Source organism: Thamnophis elegans, unplaced genomic scaffold, assembly GCF_009769535.1.
Source record: "Thamnophis elegans isolate rThaEle1 unplaced genomic scaffold, rThaEle1.pri scaffold_190_arrow_ctg1, whole genome shotgun sequence".
In the NCBI taxonomy this organism is placed as follows: Eukaryota; Metazoa; Chordata; class Lepidosauria; order Squamata; family Colubridae; genus Thamnophis; species Thamnophis elegans.
In genome coordinates this window covers 7,980-26,611 of record NW_022473659.1, presented here as the reverse complement: position 1 = coordinate 26,611, position 18,632 = coordinate 7,980, and the positions used below count along the sequence as shown (strand labels likewise).

The 18,632-nt window shown below is 42.7% G+C and overlaps 1 long non-coding RNA gene across 1 annotated transcript; it reads right to left on the bottom strand.

Annotated features, from left to right (window-relative positions):
- Window positions 1-7,658: 7,658 nt before the first annotated feature.
- LOC116523349 lies at window positions 7,659-18,380 on the bottom strand. The gene is made up of 3 exons (XR_004257080.1): window positions 18,271-18,380; window positions 14,178-14,687; window positions 7,659-9,034 (listed from the first exon to the last, which is right to left on the bottom strand). It is a non-coding gene; the product is annotated as an uncharacterized LOC116523349 (long non-coding RNA).
- Window positions 18,381-18,632: the final 252 nt, after the last annotated feature.

Below are 18,632 nucleotides of genomic sequence, written 5' to 3'. Positions count from 1 at the left end.
GTTGTCTGAGCTAAGTTTGGTTGAAGTTTGGAGAAGGATGCAATGTGGTGAGCTCTGCTGCTAGATGGTAGAAGGTTAATCCTATTATGTCCTGAGAGTTCATGTCTTAATCCCATCATCTTGGAGCTGGAGGTCTCTTGTTTTGTAGGTAGGCTGGCCCAGTCTTTCTCAATGGGCACAAAATACCTCCTGGGGGCTGCTTTCTTTCTCCAAGAGCATGTTTCTCTATTTCTCTTTTAGGGAAATACAATATTCTGCTATTTTAATATTTCCTAAAATTATTTCATTCTTCTGGGAGGGCCTGGCTTCCCAACTTCGTGTTTCTTCAGAAGTACACATGCTTCTTTGAGTAGAGTCCAACCCGATTGACCCTGCTATGTCCCTACTGCAAGTGTTGTTGATGGACATCTACTAGACCCCTGAAGGTGCTCACAATTTATAGGCATCTTCCTGTAAGGAATAGCATCCTTGGAGTGCTGATGACTTCTTTCCTTGGGGCCTGACAGCTGCCTCTAATTTTCATTAAAACACTTTAATTAAAATTTAATTAAAAACTGAGACAGAGAGTTGGCATCATTGATGTTAAAGCAAAATGTCAACCTTGAACATTACCCTTATTTCAAGGAATGTCTCTGGGCCACTCGGGATGTCTTCTGAACATCTGTAAAGAATAAGATGGATGGATAGTTGCAACCAAATATATATGAAGGAGACTTCCTTGAGGACGTCTTCTTGACCTCTTAATTTCTTAGAACAAAAAGCATTATGTAGAAGAAGAGCAGACAGAGTGGGAGGGTGGAATTAAGCAAGTAATCAGCCTAGAATCATTATATCCCTGCAAATGGTCTAATCCTTCTTGAATTCTGTTGTTAGTTGCGAAGTTATGTCTGACCCATCACGACTCCATGAATGATGTTCCTCCAGGCCTTCTTGTCCTCTATCATCCCATTGAATCATCTTGTCCATTGAAGCTCACGCTGACAGCTTTGGTGACTCCATCCAGCGTTCCCTCTTCAGGATCTGGCCTTCTAAAGAGCAGTCAGGGTTGATCTCCTCTAGGACTGACCGGTTGGATTGCCTTGCAGTCCAAGGGACTCGCAGGAGTCTTCTCCAGCCCCAGAGTTCAAAGGCCCTCATTCTTTGGCACTCAGCCTTCCTTATGATCCAACTTTCACAGCCATACATTGCAACCCATTGCCTTGACTAGACACACTTTTGTTGGCAGGATGCCAATCTGGTGCCAATTTAGTATGACTAGATTATTATGTGTAGGCTTGAGCAATAAATCTTCACTGCAGCATTTCCTATGATCCTAATTCTTTGCATCTGACATATTAAGAACAACCTGGAAAATCTGTTTGATCCTCGCTTCATTTTCAAACTTTGGGTAAGGATGGAAGGAATGCAGTAATCTTACTGTGTGTGAAGGTGCATGGTCACGCTTGTCTGAATTAAATAGGTCTGTAGCCAAATGGGGAAGAATACAGAGAACTGTTTATGGAGATTCTGAGTCCTCCAGGACATGGTTGTCCCAAAGGTGCTTTTTTCTTTCAAGAGGCAACTGGACTTTCTGTTTTTTCTTTGAAGACATTTCACTTCTCATGCAAGAAGCTTATTCAGCTCTGACTGGATGGTGGGGAATGGAAGGATTTATACTCCTTGCAGACAGCTGGTTATTTGCATCCTTTTTAGAGAGTTGCTGAGGCTACTTGGAGGTTTATATGTGTTGTCAGTAAAGCAAATGGGATGGAAGCGGGGTCAAAGAGGCCATCTATGTCAAAACTGAACAGTCCTCTATCAACAGACAAGGAGAGGTAGGACATCATCTATCTCTAGTCTACAACACAGGAGTCCTTTCAGCAGTTCCAAGAAGGCTCCGCATCCATTTGCACCACTCAGGTGACCCAGAGGGCATAGATAAACCTCCAAATGGCCTCAACGATTCTCTAAAAGGATGCAAATTACCAGCTGTCTGCAAGGAGTGTAAATCCTTCCATTCCCCACTATCCACTCAGAGCTGAAGAAGCTTCTTGGATGAGAAGTGAAACGTCTTCAAAGAAAAACTGGAAAGTCCAGATGCCTCTTGAAAAAAAAAGCACCTTTGGAATTGCTTACTAATGAAGAGAGATTTCAAAACTAGGTGTAAGCTAGGTGTCCTAATTGAGGAAGCCCTACTCCTTGACTTAAATGGCACACTCAAGATTGCAAAATTAAATGTCTCAGAGAAGTGGAATTTGCCAGAATTGTTCTTTGGTAGAACAGTTTCCAACACCTCAATGTTCAAGGTGTCTGCAGATAGTGCATTGCAATTTCACATCCGAGTTCCATATCTTCATTGAACTAAGGGGAACAGTCTGTTGCATTTATGTCATTAAAATCTGTAGAAGTTGTTTTTAAAAACAAAATTGGCTGTGCTCACTTTAATTTCAAACCAGGGAGAATTTTGATCCTTAGCAGCTGGGAGTCAGATCATTTGTTCAGTCTAGTTGTCTATTAATACATGGTGGGAAAGAGAGAAGGGGGGGAGCTAATTTTGACCATCTGCCTCATTTATTGTCTTTTACCAAATGCTCTTACAATGGCTAACTAAAATAACAACTTCCAATTTTCCAGTTTACAAAAGCCAAACTGTGAGCCTAATTTTTCCTTCCTGTCTTTTTTCATTTTCCTACGCTTTCATAAAAAAAAATGCTTTTAAGATGAGCTTCAGTTAAGCAGGCTGTTGTAAAACAGGTTTGGTAAGCTTTGGGTTCTGTAAGCACAGAGATGACAGCTTCCCTCCATTTGCACAATTTGAAACAACCTACAACAAAATTGTTTCTGAAATGGGTTGTCTCGGGTGCACCAACAAAAGCAAAACACTGGCCTGATTGTGGAGTCCTTGGTGCTTTCTGAGCTCAGTTGTTTTGTTGCAGGAGTTTGCAATTGACCGATGGTGATTTTGTCAATGTCGCTGGCATTATTATGGTTGTTCGCATAGTCAACCAGATGTTTAGACTGGATTTGGTATCTCTATCGACCTATCAAGGCCTTCCCAAAGACCTGGGTTAGACAGATGTTGCCGTTTGATGGTTTTCAAGGTGTCATGGAATGTAAGCTGTTCCAAGTAAAGCTGCCTATTGTAATTGACTGGCGGCAAATTTGTCAATGCCGATGGTGTTCAAACGGTGCTCCAGTTATTATTCATAGAATTTATGTGCTTTAAACCTTTCCTCCTGTTGAGTTCAAGTTCTCGCCAGGTACTTAGCTTTACCTTGGAGGTTTCCAAAGGTTGACTATGATTAACTGGGAGAAAGAACTAGCATAAGGGTTAAAGTGGCAAATCAAAGAGATCTCTATTATGCATTTAATTGGTCATCAACAGTTTCTGGATAGTGTTCAGATCACTAAAAAGGACATTAGACGTTTGTAACAGCCAATTTTGGAAGCGGAGTAGGTGTTAATTCTTACGGTTTTAAGGAGCCCACCAGGAACCGTTAGAAATGTTTCTGGATTGCTTTGATATTTACACCTGTAATGTGTTAAATGGCCTTATTGACTAAGGGAATCATCCCTTCAAACGGCCAGCTTGGCCTGCTGTGTTGGACCACATCCAGGTTCTCTTGAAAAGAATGACCAAAAAGTGTCCAATTTATCATAGAAAGCACCAGGCCAAAGGGCCTCCCATGTAATTAAGAGCTTGAGTATGCTTTTATCCTAGAAGACCCAGCTTTCGGATGTCTCTGCTGTGTGAACAGGTTTTTTAAATAGATATAGATATCAATATCAATATATAGTTTGAAATGGAGCTTGATTAAAGCTACGATGTCCAAAGAGCTAGGATTAAAGAAAGTTTGTTATTCCTTCTCATCGCTCTGTTGCAAAAGCAGAATGACTGATTTATATTGAAACTGATTGGTTAATATTTCACCAGTAGTGATAAGATTAGCGCATAGAAATGGCCTTGAGAGACTGACTGAGTTCCTTCCTTCCTTCCTTCCTTCCTTCCTTCCTTCCTTCCTTCCTTCCTTCCTTCCTTCCCTTCCCTTCCCTTCCCTTCCCTTCCCTTCCCTTCCCTTCCCTTCCCTCTTTCTTTCTGTCTGTTTCTCTCTCTTTCTCTTCCCTTCCTTTCCTCCCTCCCCCCCATCAACTTTTTTAAACATTCAAATTAAGCAACCTGTAAGTCTCTTTATATTAGCAAGCATGATATATTTGTACAGTTGATACTCTTAGCTTTTTAAACACACACACACACACATGTTCCTTTTATAGGTGGAGATAATCTGTCTTTTTTTTAAAAAAAATACAATAGTAGCACTAAAAATATAACTTCCACTTCATGTAGCTGAGCATTGATCCTATTTAGATGATAGATAGATAGATAGATAGATAGATAGATAGATAGATAGATAGATAGATAGATAGATAGATGGATGGATGGATGGATGGATGGATGGATGGATGGATGGATGGATGGATGGATGGATGGATGGATGGATGGATGATAGATGGGTGGATGGATGGATGCTTGATAGATATCTATCTATCATTGATGGATTAGTTTTACAACTATATTGATAGACAGACATAGATTATTGAAGATTAGTTCTACAGACATATCAATAGGTAGATAGATATAGATTATTGATAGATTAGTTTTACAGTCATATCAAAGAAAACAAAGCTAAGATACAAGGTCTATTTCCAGGATAAAATAAGCAAAAGAAAATACAGTAATAAAATACATGTGCTAATTGCAAAGAATTGATGTTCCATTAAATACATCACCTTTACACGATACCCCAATCCGTTCAGTGTAACAGATTCTTACTTGAACTGCCTTGTCTATAAACCTGACAGTTTCCCTAACAAAGGATAGACGCTTTGGATGAATTTTAATCTGCTTAGTTCGTCCAAAGCTTGCTTGTTAACTGTTGGCAGGACTGAAACTAGCTTGAATTATAGAAGCTAAGGAGTACTTAAAGGGACACGGTGGCTCAGTGGCTAAGATGCTGAGATTGTGGATCAGAAAGGTCGGCAATTCAGTTTGAATCCCTAGTGCCGCATAATTTAAAAAATGATAAGTTCTGACCCAGGCATCCTTAAAAAGCATGAAGCAGAGTCTTGGTCCCGGCAAAATCTCTTTTATTTACATGACTGTGAATTCCTTTCTTCACAGTCAGCAAGGCTTGGCAAACAGTCTTTCAGAGGAATATTTATCAACACGAACCTTATCTCGCTTGGAGAGCTGCCAGATAACTAGTGTCCAAACCCAGGTCAAGGCAACACTTGGCACAGAATCTCTTATAGTCACAAACAGAATTTTCCACTCTTGAAATGACCGAAGGAATGAATTGTTTCCTACAAAAGCCCCCTCCCGGTTCACTCCTCTTTTGTTTCCTCTGGGAGGGGCCAATCACCTCCAAGGTTGGCTTTATTCTTGAGTCGACCTGCTTTCCTAGTTGTTCTTCTGGCAGCTCTGCGCATGTGCACACTGGGAACATGCTCCAGCTGTTCTTCTGCCTCACTGGCTCCCTCTCTGCCTCCGACGCAGAGCCTCCTCTGAGCTTTTCTCAGCCCCAGGACTGGCCCATGTTCCTCCCCAACCTCCTCACTGTCCGACTCTGCTGCCAGCTCTGCTGGCCTCCGGCGGGCCACTACAGTTATACCCCAGGACAAAAGAGGACAATCTGCAATTGTTCCTGTTTTGAGATGCTTGAATCTTTCCGCAAGAGGAGAGAGGAGTGTTAGCCAAGTCCCAAAGGTTCTTTTCCAAAAAGGCAACAGGCCTTTCTCGTTTCGTTTTTTCTTTGAAAAACATTTCACTTCTTATCCGAGAAGCTTCTTCAGTTCCAACTGACTAGTTGGGACGTTTCGGTAGACGAGTATTGGTTATGTTCTCAGGCCTTGAGTTACGTCCAAATCTAACCAATAAAATATTTCAATTGCTCCAGGTTGCAGGGGACGGAAGACGACGTTTCCTTTATTTGTTAAAAAAAATTGACGAGTGGAGCCCTTCTTCCCACCCAAGAGTTAAGGAGGGTGGCCTCAACTGTATTTCAGCATCTCATTAAGAGCACCATGAACCAGTTAGCACCGCCTGGATGAATTGGGCTCCGGAATTGAAATGAACTAGTTAACAGTCAACATGTCCCCAAGGAAATATCCCTCTGCTGTAATACGGCTCTCTCAAACCCCCTGCGAAGGAAAAGGGGGGAGGGAGAGGCTGGGCTGCCTTTCCGTATCCTCTGCTCCTTCGGGAATGGCGTCCTTGCTGATAAAAATGTAGTTTATTGCAAAGATTAGAGGAAATATGGGTCATTGCTGGTGCAGTAATTAGTTGTGGCAAGCCCTAGAAATGTAAAACTTTATAAATAGGACATGCTCACTCGGCAGTCAGTCTCTCTCTCTCTCTCTCTCTCTCTCTCTCTCTCTCTGACTTTCTCTTTCTATCTGTCTGTCTCTCTGTGTCTCTGTCTTTCTCTGTCTTTCTCTCTCTCTGTCTTTCTCTCTCTCTGTGTCTTTCTCTCTCTCTCTCTGTGTCTGTCAGTCTGCCTGTGTCTGTCTGTCTCTATCTCTGTTTCTGTCTTTCTCTGTCTCTCTGCCTTTCTCTCTGTCTCTGTCTGCCTTTCTCTCTCTCTGTCTGTCTTTCTATCTGTCTGTCTCTCTGTGTCTCTGTCTTTCTCTCTTTCTGCCTTTCTCTCTATTTCTGTCTCTCTCTGTCTTTCTCTTTGTGTGTCTGTCTGTCTGTCTGTCTTTCTGCCTATGTCTGTCTGTCTCTTTCTCTCTGTTTCTGTCTTTCTCTGTCTCTCTGCCTTTCTCTCTGTCTCTCTGTCTGACTTTCTCTCTGTCTGTCTGTCTGTCTGTGTCTCTCTCTGACTTTCTCTATCTCTGTCGGTCTTTCTATCTGTCTGTCTCTCTGTGTCTCTGTCTTTCTCTCTTTCTGCCTTTCTCTCTCTCTCTGCCTCTCTCTGTCTGTCTTTCTGTCTTTCTCTCTGTGTGTGTGTGTGTGTGGGTGTGTGTCTCTCTTTCTGCCTTTCTCTATTCACTATTTTCTCTATTTTTCTCTATTTTTTCTTTATTCACTAGTCACTATTTTCAGTGCCGTCGTAACTTTGAATGGTCGCTAAAAGAACTGTTGTATGTCAAGGACAATCTGTAATTAGCTTTTTAAAGCCAAGAGCTACTTAAACCAGAAGGGACCTATTCATTTTGTTCCACTTTTTTTTAAAATCCCCAGCCTCTTCACACGTGAGCACTGTGGGTTTTTTTTTTAGCACACTTTTGTTTCATTAAAACTCCTATTTTAATTGCTCTACTTTCATAGGGCGCTTGTTTTTATGGCTTCGGAGAGCTACCATTTCTTTTATCCAAGCTAAATTTAACTCAGTGCCGATAACACCAGCAAACATCATTAAGCTCTGTGCGTTGTTTATTTTTATTTTTTTAAAAACATTGACACGGTCTTCCTGTAAATATCTGGCTTTATAAAAAAAATAACATCAAATGAGCAGCAGAAAGAAAAAAAAGACGCTAAATTTCATCTGCTCTCTGTTCCTCACAATCTTTTTATTTATTTATTTATTTAAGTTTTTTATTTTATTTTAATATAAACAATCCATTTTCCCTTTACAGCATGTGTCGTCTGGGTACAAATATCTTGTGACCATTTTACAGCAGTACAGTAGAAGCCATTTTAAGGCACAACAGGCTGTATCTTAACAGCACACACACCCCGAGGGATTTTAGAGGTGTCTTAACCCCACAGTGTTTGTTTCCAGAGAGTAAGTCATCTGTGTTTGGTTTGGTTGGAATTGCTCGAGGCACTGCAGAGTTATGCTGGAACATACATACATACATACATACAAGATTACATTGGTGCAGAGAAGAAAGGAAAGAGGTGGCCAACTTCAGCTTCACTTCCATCTCCTATCAGTTTACCACTTGGAGATCCAGCATCTGTCACCCTTCCACCACCACCCCCCCAAAAAAAAGATTCTCTGCTCCATCTTCAAAGTTTACAATAAACTACATAGTAATCTAGGATCTCCTGTCGTTGCATACCACAAGCTTTAGACATGAAATAGTCAGGGCAACTGGTAGCAAGGTGTGTAGTAACTGTATTTTTTTTCCCTCCTCTTGGCTAAGCCTTCTATGTGATAGTTGGCCTTGCACATTAGTTGGGTCTCAGGATGCAAACACCGAGCTATAAAAAGTGGTTTATGGCCCCCTATAAAACATTCGGAATGACGATTTATAGCTAGTAGATCGGGTGCACTGAACAAGAAGTGCCAAGTAGGAGGTTGTTTTCAAAGGATTGTCAGGTTGTTGGTTTTCCTCTAAGTTGTAAAATGTGTGACGGGTGATAGTACACGTGTCAAAAATGATTTGATGTCCGTCTATTGTGTTCGAAGTAGATCTTCCACGGTGTGTCCTCAGGTGGCTGATAAGGCCTATTTGGGCACGTAATGTTCAGCCACATGTCGGGCAGAACCTGTGTGGGCACCACTGTTGCAGCCTTTGCAGCTCTGGCTTTGGGGAGTGCTTGCTTCTCTTGTGCTCCTCCTGTCCTCAGATGCCTGGCAGCCTTGGTGGATCAGCGTGTGCCATGTCAGTCGATCGTGTGCCAAGATTTCCCAGGAGGAGGTGTCGATATCCAGGACTTGAAGGAGGCTTTCAATGTGTCTTTGTATCGCTTCCTTTGTCCCCCGTGCGATGGCTTCCCTTGAGGCAGCTCACCGTAGAGGAGCCTTTTGGGGAATGCGGTGGTCTGGCGTCCTACAGCATGGCCTGCCCAGCGTGTCTGGGCTTCCCTCAGCAGGATTTGAACTGATGGCAGGCCTGCTCTGGAGAAGAAAGCCTGGCACCTTGTCCTGCCACCGGATCCTCAGAATTCTATGGAGGCAGGTGTGTGGAAGTGGTTCATTTGCCTAGCGTGCCTCCTGGTTGTTGTTGTTGTTGTTTTATATGTGTCGAAAAAATGATTTGAAGAGTGCTGGAGACCTCTGCGTTTCTCCTGAAACACAGTTGTGTCTTTTTCAGGATTCCAAGTTACCTAGAAATTAAAAGTGAAAGTTGTATTCTTTGTAGTCCTTAAGGCTTCTCTCTCTCTCTCTCTCTCTCCCCCCCCCTTCCCTTCTGTGCTTCCTTCCCTCTAAGATCAGCTTGCATGTTTCTTCACTTCACAGCACAGTTGGATGGCATTGTGGGTTTTTAGCCCTGTAGTCATTGTACAAGCACATTTTTGTAGTTTGGCTGAATTATTGAATTTTTAGATGTAATTTTTTGAGTCTATTTTAATGAATGTAGATTGGAAAGCAAAATACCAATAATAGATAGGTAGGTAGGTAGGTAGGTAGGTAGGTAGGTAGGTAGGTAGGTAGGTAGGTAGGTAGGTAGGTAGATAGATGTAGAAAAAATGTCCATCTGGATCCAGTTCCAAGGTGGGAAAAAGACACTGGAAACATGGTGGCTGCTTGGAAAGATGGTTTAATGGTGGACAGGATCATATAGCTTGAGCTCCTGAGCAGAAAAGGGTGGATCACATGCTTCCAGATCTTGGGCAAAGAAAAAAAAAGGGAAGAGATGCTGAGCGTGCCCTGGTTTTATGCCCTCTTTTGAATTTGAGCTTGTATTCTGATTGATTGTTCAGACTCCCATGGGGCCATGCAGGGACAACTCTGTAGGCTGTCCTGAGTCCAAAGTTTGGTTGAGCCTTGCTGGGTGATGATGTAATGAAAGGGCTGTGGGCAATTCGTACTATAGCTTTACCTGAAGGAGGTAGATCTTTGTTATGTAGAATAGACTGGCTCAGGCCTTAATGGCCTATTGACCAAAGTGCCCCCCCGGTGAGTTTCTGCCTCCCCTTTTAGGGGAATTCTTCTGCCCTTTTAATATTTCCTAAAATATCTCATCCTTCTAGGAGAAAGGTGGGTGCCAACTTCCTACAATAGATAGATAGATAGATAGATAGATAGATAGATAGATAGATAGATAGATAGATAGATAGATAGATAGATAGATAGATAGATAGATATAGAGTATAGACAGATAATTCAATTCTGTTTCATGATATGCTGTGGTTCACACAGGGAGTTATGATTCCAAATTGGTGCAGACATACATAAAAATGATTTAATTCATAAGGGGAAGAAAAAGATTTGCTCAACAGATGTTTACGGGACTTCCTTTGATGCCTGTTCCACTGTAAAATCTTGAGAGTTGAGCTAGGTAATCTGTCCTGAAATCCAAGATGTATACTTGTGATTAAAACCATGAAGCCAGCCTATTATATCTTTTATAAGCACATTAACTCTTGTAATTTAAACAGATTAGTTTGCGTTTTGCATGCCAAATGCATGCATCATGATTTATTAAGGGAAACAGCCTTCCACATCTGGATTTGTTTCTTGATTCATTAAATTTTGATTGGAAAAAAAAAGTTGTTGAAACATCCCACGACACTCTATCAGCTGTGTAGAGTGACTGCTTTTCCATTGCTGAGGCATGTTTGGTATTTCCTCCCACCCCACTCTATTCTGTTTAGCGATGGTATGTAAAGCTCTAGGACTCCTTAAAGGTAAAGGTTCCCCTCGCACATATGTGCTAGCCGTTCCTGACTCTAGGGGGCAGTGCTCATCTCCGTTTCAAAGCCAAAGAGCCAGCGCTGTCTGAAGACGTCTCCGTGGTCATGTGGTCGGCATGACTAAACACCCAAGGTCCACAGAACGCTGTTACCTTCCCACCAAAGGTGGTTCCTATTTTTCTACTTGCATTTTTTACGTGCTTTCGAACTGCTAGGTTGACAGAAGCTGGGACAAGTCACGGGAGCTCACTCCATTAAGTGGTGCTAGGGATTTGAACTGCCAAATTGCCGACCTTTCTGATCGACAAGCTCAGTGTCTTAGCCACTGAGCCACTGCGTCCCTTTAAGGCAGTGTTTTTCAACCACTGTGCCACGGCACACTAGTGTGCCGTGACATAGTGTAAGGTGTGCCGTGGGAAAATTACTTTATATATAGTCAATATAGGCACAGAGTTAAATTTTTTAAACATTTTCTAATGGTGGTGTGCCTCGTGATTTTTTTCATGAAAAAAGTGTGCCTTTGCACAAAAAAGGTTGAAAAACACTGCTTTAAGGACCTCTTAGCTTCTATAATTCAAGCTAGTTTCAATCCTGCCGACAGTTAGCAAGCAACCTTTGGAAGAACTAAGCAGATTAAAATTCGACCAAAGCGTCTAGTCCCTGGTCACCTCCGGTTTGGTGCCCAGCACGTCTGGACACAGCAAGATTGAAAGTTCATTCCGCTTAAGGGCTGCAGAAAACATTCTGTTTAGCAAGATAAACAAATTAGCCAAATTAAGCCCTGCATAATTCTGAAACTGGGCATAGTTTGTGCAAACACAAGCCAAGGGAAAATAAACCCTCCATATTAAAAACTTTAAAGAATTGGCAGCCACTGCAGTCCACCCAATTGCTAGGTTTTCTCCTAAAGATTTTGCAAGAGAATGAAGGTTTAGTTGAGGATAGATGACCAATAATAAACAAGTACTAGTTGTGTGTTAGCACCTCAAAAACCAAGATCCTGGTCGTCAGCAAACAGCCCATTAACTTACCACTGATAAATTTGGAAGGAATATCACTAGGAAAAGTGGAAGGGATCACGTACCTCAGTTTTAATTTACATGAAAGCTGGGACATGATCAGCAAGTAAAGACAAGGATCGAGAAAGCGCGAAACAGCATTCTTCAAAATGAAAAAGGTCTTCTGCAGTCACGACGTAAGCCTGAAAATCAGGCTCGTCAGATGCTACATATTTTTTATCCTGCTCGACGGAGTAGAAAGTAGAAACCACTCAAAAGAAACTAGAAGCATTTGAAATGTGGATTTACAGGCAGCTGTTAAGTATAAGCTGGGTTGACAAAATCAGAAATGTGGAGGTGATAAGCCACCTGGGAAAGCCAAGGGAAATCATCAAGCCATTAAAAAGCAAAAGTTAGAGTATTTCGGACATGTGATGCCACACCCGGAAAAATACGGCATCCTTCACTTAATCCTCTCCAAGGAAAGATTGAAGGCAAATGAGGTCCAGGCAGAAGAAGAGCATCATGGCTTCAAAATCTAAGGGACCCATTTGGACAAAACTCAGGAGCACTTTTTCATTGGGCTGCTGACAAAAATAGGATTGCCAACATGATCACCAACGTTCAATGATGGATATGGCAGAAGGAGGAGGAGGAGGAGGAGGAGAAGCAGCAACAGCAGCGTGTTCTCTGGGACGTTGATAAGTCTAGAAATAGTGCTGTTTAGAAGTCATAGGAATTTGGACCTAAAAGTATAATTTTAAGGCATGCTTCTATGCCTTACTGAATATCCAAGGTTTTTTTTTAATAAAAGCAACAGATTAAATTATAGCAGGAGGGTCTATTTCACTCACCCAAAGCTTGCTTATAACTTCTTCAATAACACAAAGCCTTCCCAAACCCAAACCCTTTTAGATGGGTTATTGAGGTCAACATTATCTTCCACCTCCCAACCAAGAGGGAGAGTAGATAGGAAAACTGAAAAATATTTTGATAACCCAAGACTTTTGGAAGTCTACTTGTTGAGAAGGTCAGTCGCTGAGGCTAAATTTGCCAAATCTCAAAGGCACCCTTTGGGGAAGATATATGCCATTTTGGGATGCGGTGGCTCAGTGGCTGAGAATCTGAGCTTGTCAATCAGAAAGGTTGGCAGTTTGGCAGCTCAAATCTCTAGCACCGTGTAATGGAGTGAGCTGCCGTTACTTGTCCCAGCTTCTGCCAGCCTAGCAGTTCGAAAGTATGTGAAAAATGCAAGTAGAAAAATAGGAGACAACTTTGGTGGGAAAGTAACAGCGTTCTGTGCACCTTCGGCATTTAGTCATGCTGGCCACATGACCACGGAGACGTCTTCGGGCAACGCTGGCTCTTTGGCTTTGAAATGGAGATGAGCACCGCCCCTAGGGTCAGGAACGACTAGCAACTATGTGCGAGGGGAACTTTTACCTTTATATGCCATTTTAGAAGGAACAACATCAGAGCTAGGCTGGAAGGAGGAGTCAAACAAGGGCCTAGCTTGGAGTTCTTATATAGCCATAAGCAGCAGAAGCTTAACCTTCCCCAAGATCCCTGAAGATTCTTGCATTATAGGTGGCAGACAATAAAGTTGCTTCTGCTATTCACAAGTAGCTCTTTTTGCTTCTCCCTGACAAAACCAACCTATACAGCGGGTGTTCTTTCCCCCGGCAAGCAGTAAGTAGCTCTCTAGGACAAAGTAAGGTCATTTCCAACACCACCTCCTTGATCTTTGAATAACTAGAGATGACAGATTCAACAGGATTCTCTCTGCCGCCGAAGTCTGCTTCTAGCCAAAGAAGCCTTTGAAGGGTTATCTTGCTGCCTTCAAGGGTTGCCTGCCCTCTGTTGATCTCTTCTTCAGCGGGAGAGGGGCCAGGTGTTGATTTGACCAGGTGTTCTTCTTTCTAATGAGATCCAGGAGGAGCCAGGAGCTTCTTGGCCTTTTGACTAAGATCAAGTGTAGTGCAGGAGCCAGGAGAAGGTGGAACTAACCGTTTATTTGTTCAGTGAGGGAAAACATTGAGGTTCTGAAGAAAAAGTCTTGGAGATAAAATTGTCTCTACTAAAAACAAATTACAGAGAGAGCTCAAAGGGCAGCAGCTGATCAGTTGACCAGCCATAAATGTTGAGAAGGAGAATGGTAACGAAACCGGATCTGGAGAATGTGGGAGGAAAGAGATTTCACATTCTAAAGTGGAAGCTTCCCCTCACACATATATGCTAGTCATTCCCGACTCTAGGGGCATCTCTGTGTCAAGGCTGAAGAGCCAGCGCTGTCCGAAGACGTCTCCATGATCATGTGGCTGGCATGACTCAATGCCAAAGGTGCACACAACACTGTTACCTTCCCACCAAAGATGGTTCCTATTTTTCTACTTGCATTTTTTTTACGTGCTTTCAAACGGCTAGTTTGGCAGAAGCTGGGACAAGTAACGGGAGCTCACTCCGTTACGCGGTGCTGGGGATTCGAACCGCCGAACTTCCAACTTTTCCGATCGACAAGCTGAGCTTCTTAGCCACTGAGCCATCGTCTCTGAAGTGGTAGAGCCGCTCATATCAGCTCGGTGTGACATAGTAGGGTTTCTAATTGCTGAAATTACCTTGTCAGTCCAGCCTTATCAGCCACCATTCTACGGATTGTTTGGTTTAGATAAGCGTTTGAAATGCGATAAACCCTTGATAACCGTTCTGCTGATGATAAGTTGACTGGGTTTGAACGCTGTTTCCGCTTCCTGGGAACGGAGTCATTTTGCAAAAGGGACAACCTTGACGTGGTCTTCTCTTCTTTTTTTTTTTTTTTGTGGGTTTTTTTTTTGTTCCCTCTCCTGCTCAATCCCGTCCTCCACTCCCTTCACACGTAAGTCCAATATCGGTGACCTTTCTTGAAACGTATTTCTCTAAGTCCTTCAAAATCCTCCGTTCCAACGTCTTTATTTAGTTATTGGGGGGGGGGAGGAGGGAATGTTAGTCGGAGTGGAGGAGATTGAATGACCTTTGTAGAAATGTCAGTGGAAAGGGAAGTAGGCTTCAAGACGGTGGAGGTTTTCTTCCTTGTGAGTATGTTGCCGCCTCCATTTGACTGAACTAGCAGCGAGGGACAGCGGCAGGGTCTGAAAAAAATAATAATTAAGTGATTAGGCATCCAGATAAAGTCAGTTTCTCTCTCCCCCTTTTTCTTCTCCTCTTTCTCTCTCTTTCTGTCTCTCTCTTTCTCTCTCTCTGTCTCTTCTCTCTCCTTTCTCTCTTCTCTCTCTCCTGTCTCTGTCTCTCTCTTCTGTCTCTCTGTCACTCTCCTCTTTCTCCTTTCTCTCTTCTCTCTCTCTCTGTCTCTTCTCTCTCCTTTCTCTCTTCTTTCTCTCCTGTCTCTCTCTCTCTCTTCTGTCTCCCTGTCTCGCTGTCCTCTCTCTTCTTTCTCTCTCCTTTCTCTCTTCTCTCTCTCCTGTCTCTGTCTCTCTCTTCTGTCTCTCTGTCACTCTCCTCTTTCTCCTTTCTCTCTTCTCTCTCTCTTCTCTCTCTCTGTCTCTTCTCTCTCCTTTCTCTCTTCTCTCTCTCCTGTCTCTCTCTCTCTCTTCTGTCTCCCTGTCTCGCTCTCCTCTCTCTTCTTTCTCTCTCCTTTCTCTCTTCCCTCTCTCTTCTCTCTCTCTCCTGTCTCTCTTTCTCTCCTCTTCTCCTCCCCTCTGTCTCTGTCTGTCTATCTCTCTCTCGTCTATCTCCCTGTCTCTCTCTTCTCTCTCCTTTCTCTGTCTTTTCTCCTCCCTCCCCCTCCCCACTCTCTCTGTTTCTCTCTTTGTCTTTATGTCTCCTCTCCTCTGTCTCTGTCTCGGTCTGTTTGTTTCTGTCTCTGTCTCTCTCCAGTACTGCTGCTGTTCACCGTCATTGTCATCTGTTTTTCTGGATGGCCTCTGGGTTGATGGCTTGAAGGTAGGGGAGAGTAGAGCGAGGATGTCTTTCAAATATCCAGGAACATAAATAAGTCGTGTGTTGTCCTTTATGTAGTTGGGCTGCTGAATTGAGAGCAATTTCATCAAGAGAGCATAAAAGGAACAGCAGGATTCTTCCAAAAGAGTTTAAAATAATGTAATTGGAGTCGGTTTAGAGTGCAGGTAGCTGGTAGCTATCAAAACTCCTGTTGTTATCAATAACGGGGGTAAGTAGGGAAGAAAGACTTGATGGCGTTTGAACTTTACTTTTGGTTGTTGGGAACAACTGTTCATTTTTCTAAGCCAACTTCCTTCTGCTTGGCCTCTGGACAAGCAGGAGAGGAAGAGATGGATGGAAACTAATCAAAGAGAGAACCAACCTAGAAATAAGACATTTCCTGACAGGGAGGACAATTAACCGATGGGTTGCCTAGATGCTCCATCACTGGAGGTTTTCAAAGAGAAACTAGTCAGTCATTTGTCCAGAATTGTATTGGGTCTCCTGCTTGAGCAGGGAGTTGGACCAGAAGACCTCCAAGGTCCCTTCCAACTTTGTTATTCTGATATATATCTGCATTGCAAACCCCCAGATGACTAGTTGGGTAACTAGGAGAGTATCCTGTATTTCTTTGGTACCACATAACTGTTGTATGGATTTCTGCAGCCCAGTTGTGTTAGTTGTGTTAGTTGTAATTTAGGGCCCACAATTCTCTGAATGATAGAAGCTGAATTATATAATAACAAGAGTTGGAAGGGACCTTGGAGGTCTTCTAGTCCAACCCCCTGCCTAGGCAGGAAACCCTTTCAGACAAATGGTTATTCAATCTCTTCTTAACGACTTCCAGTGTTGGGGCATTCACAACTTCTGGAGGCAATTTCTGTTCCACTGATTAATTGTTCTAACTGTCAGGAAATTTCTCCTCAGTTCTAAGTTGCTTCTCTCCTTGATTAGTTTCCACCCATTGCTTCTTGCTAGAAGCTCATTGTATAGAAAGCACCAGATGTGGGAAACCTGACTTAACTTAGGATGTGTGCTGTAGCCTTTCTCATTATTGTTTTCCATATTTTACGGTGCTTCAGCCATCAGGTAAGAAGAACCCGTGCCATTTATGCCTACAAAAAGCTTGAAAATAGGGGTGTGTGTGTGTGTAGAGGACGGCTTGTCAAATTCCCCCAGCTTCTTAAACAAGCACAGCCATTCAAAGACCTTGCTCTTAAATGTCACCTTAATCCCGGAATCCCCAGGAGGCTTTGCAAGAATTAAAGGAAGAATGTTTGCCCAAACCAGAAGAGGGAATTCGGAAAAAAAAAAGAAGAAGCAAAGTTAGTCTCTCTCTTGTACATCCACACATACCGGTACCCTGTTTCCTCAAAAATAAGACCTCCCTGAATAATAAGCCCCATCGGGCTTTTGAGAACGTGCACTAAAATAACCCTACCCCGAAAATATTGCAACACAGCACCATGAGACTCACCCCCTCCTGCACCTCATTAATAATAAGACCTCTCCAAAAATAAGGCCAAGTGCTTATTTTGGGGGTCAAAAGAAAATAAGACCCTATCTTATTTTTGGGGAAACACGTTGTTGTTGTTGTTGTTGTTGTTGTTGTTGTTATTATTATTATTATTATTATTATTATTATTATTATTATTATATACTTTATTCATTAAACATGAATCTCAACCAACTGAACATTCAAAAATGCACCACAAATATCAGTGACTGGTGCTAATGGTTGATACGGTTTGCTGCCAGAGTCCTAGGTATCAACCAAGTACCTTCTTAAAATATAAGATCTTCCGAGTAGCGCAGTTTTTTGCAGTTCCGCTGGGGTTATTGCAGGGAGCTGCAATTTGTTGATGTATCTTATAAAATTCTTGGACATGGTGCCAAGTGCCCCGATGACAATGGGTATCACTATCACATGTTTCATCCATAATCGGGTAGTTTCACTGGCCATGTCAGGGTATTTTGTGATTTTCCCCAGTTGGTTTTCTTCAAGACTGGCATCTCCTGGTACCACATTGTCAATTATTTGTACATTTTGGCCCTCTACAGCCATAATACCTGGCTTGTTGTTGTTTTTGTTGTTGTTATTATTATTATACTTCATTCATTAAATATGAAACCCAGTCAACTGAACATTCAAAAATGCATCACAAATACCAGTGACTGGTGCTAATGGTTGATACGGGTTGCTGCCAGCGTTCTAGGTATCAACCAAGTACCTTCTTAAAATATACAATGTTCCGAGTAGTGCAGTTTTTTGCAGTTCCAATGGTGTTATTGCAGGGAGCTGCAGTTTGTGGATGTTTCTTATAAAATTCTTGGACATGGTGCCAAGTGCCCCATTGTTGTTGTTGTTGTTGTTGTTGTTACTACTACTACTACTACTACTACTACTACTACTACTACTACTACCCACCTCTAGTGGGGTATAGAACAGAGCCAGATTACTCCTAGCTGGGGAAAATGTTTTGACATAAACACAATAGCATTCCACTCAAACTGGCATTCCACTCAACTGGACGAAATGGGAAAATGCAAACCCATCTGTTGGCCGATGAGGAAAGACATATGTGCTTTTGCCAGGATAAGAGAGTCTCCAACTCAAGGAGTTTCTCCACCCCACCCCCACAAGGTTTTCTCCCAGAACTCCCCCCCCCAGGTGGGCAGATTCCACAACCATCTGCATATGGACAATAAGTCAGAAAACACAATAAAAAGATGCCTCTGGTCATTCTCTGTAGACTCCGTGGCATCTAAACTTACCTGGCGTCCACTCCTCATCACGAAAAGTCTAGTTCTTTGCCTAGTTCTTGTTGCTAGTTGCGAAGTCGTGTCCGACCCATTACAACCCCATGGACCATGTTCCTCCAGGCCTTCCTCTCCTCTACCATCCTCTGGAGTCCATTTAAGCTCACACCGATTGCTTTGGTGACTCCATCCAGCCACCTCCTTCTCTACCATCCCCTTCTTCTTTTGCCCTCCATCATTCCCAGTATGAGGCTCTTCTCCAGGGAGTCCTTCCTTCTCATTAGGTGGCCAAAGTACTTGAGTTTCCTCTTCAGGATCTGGCCTTCCAAAGAGCAGCCAGGGTTGATCTCTAGGACTGACTGGTTGGATGGCCTTGC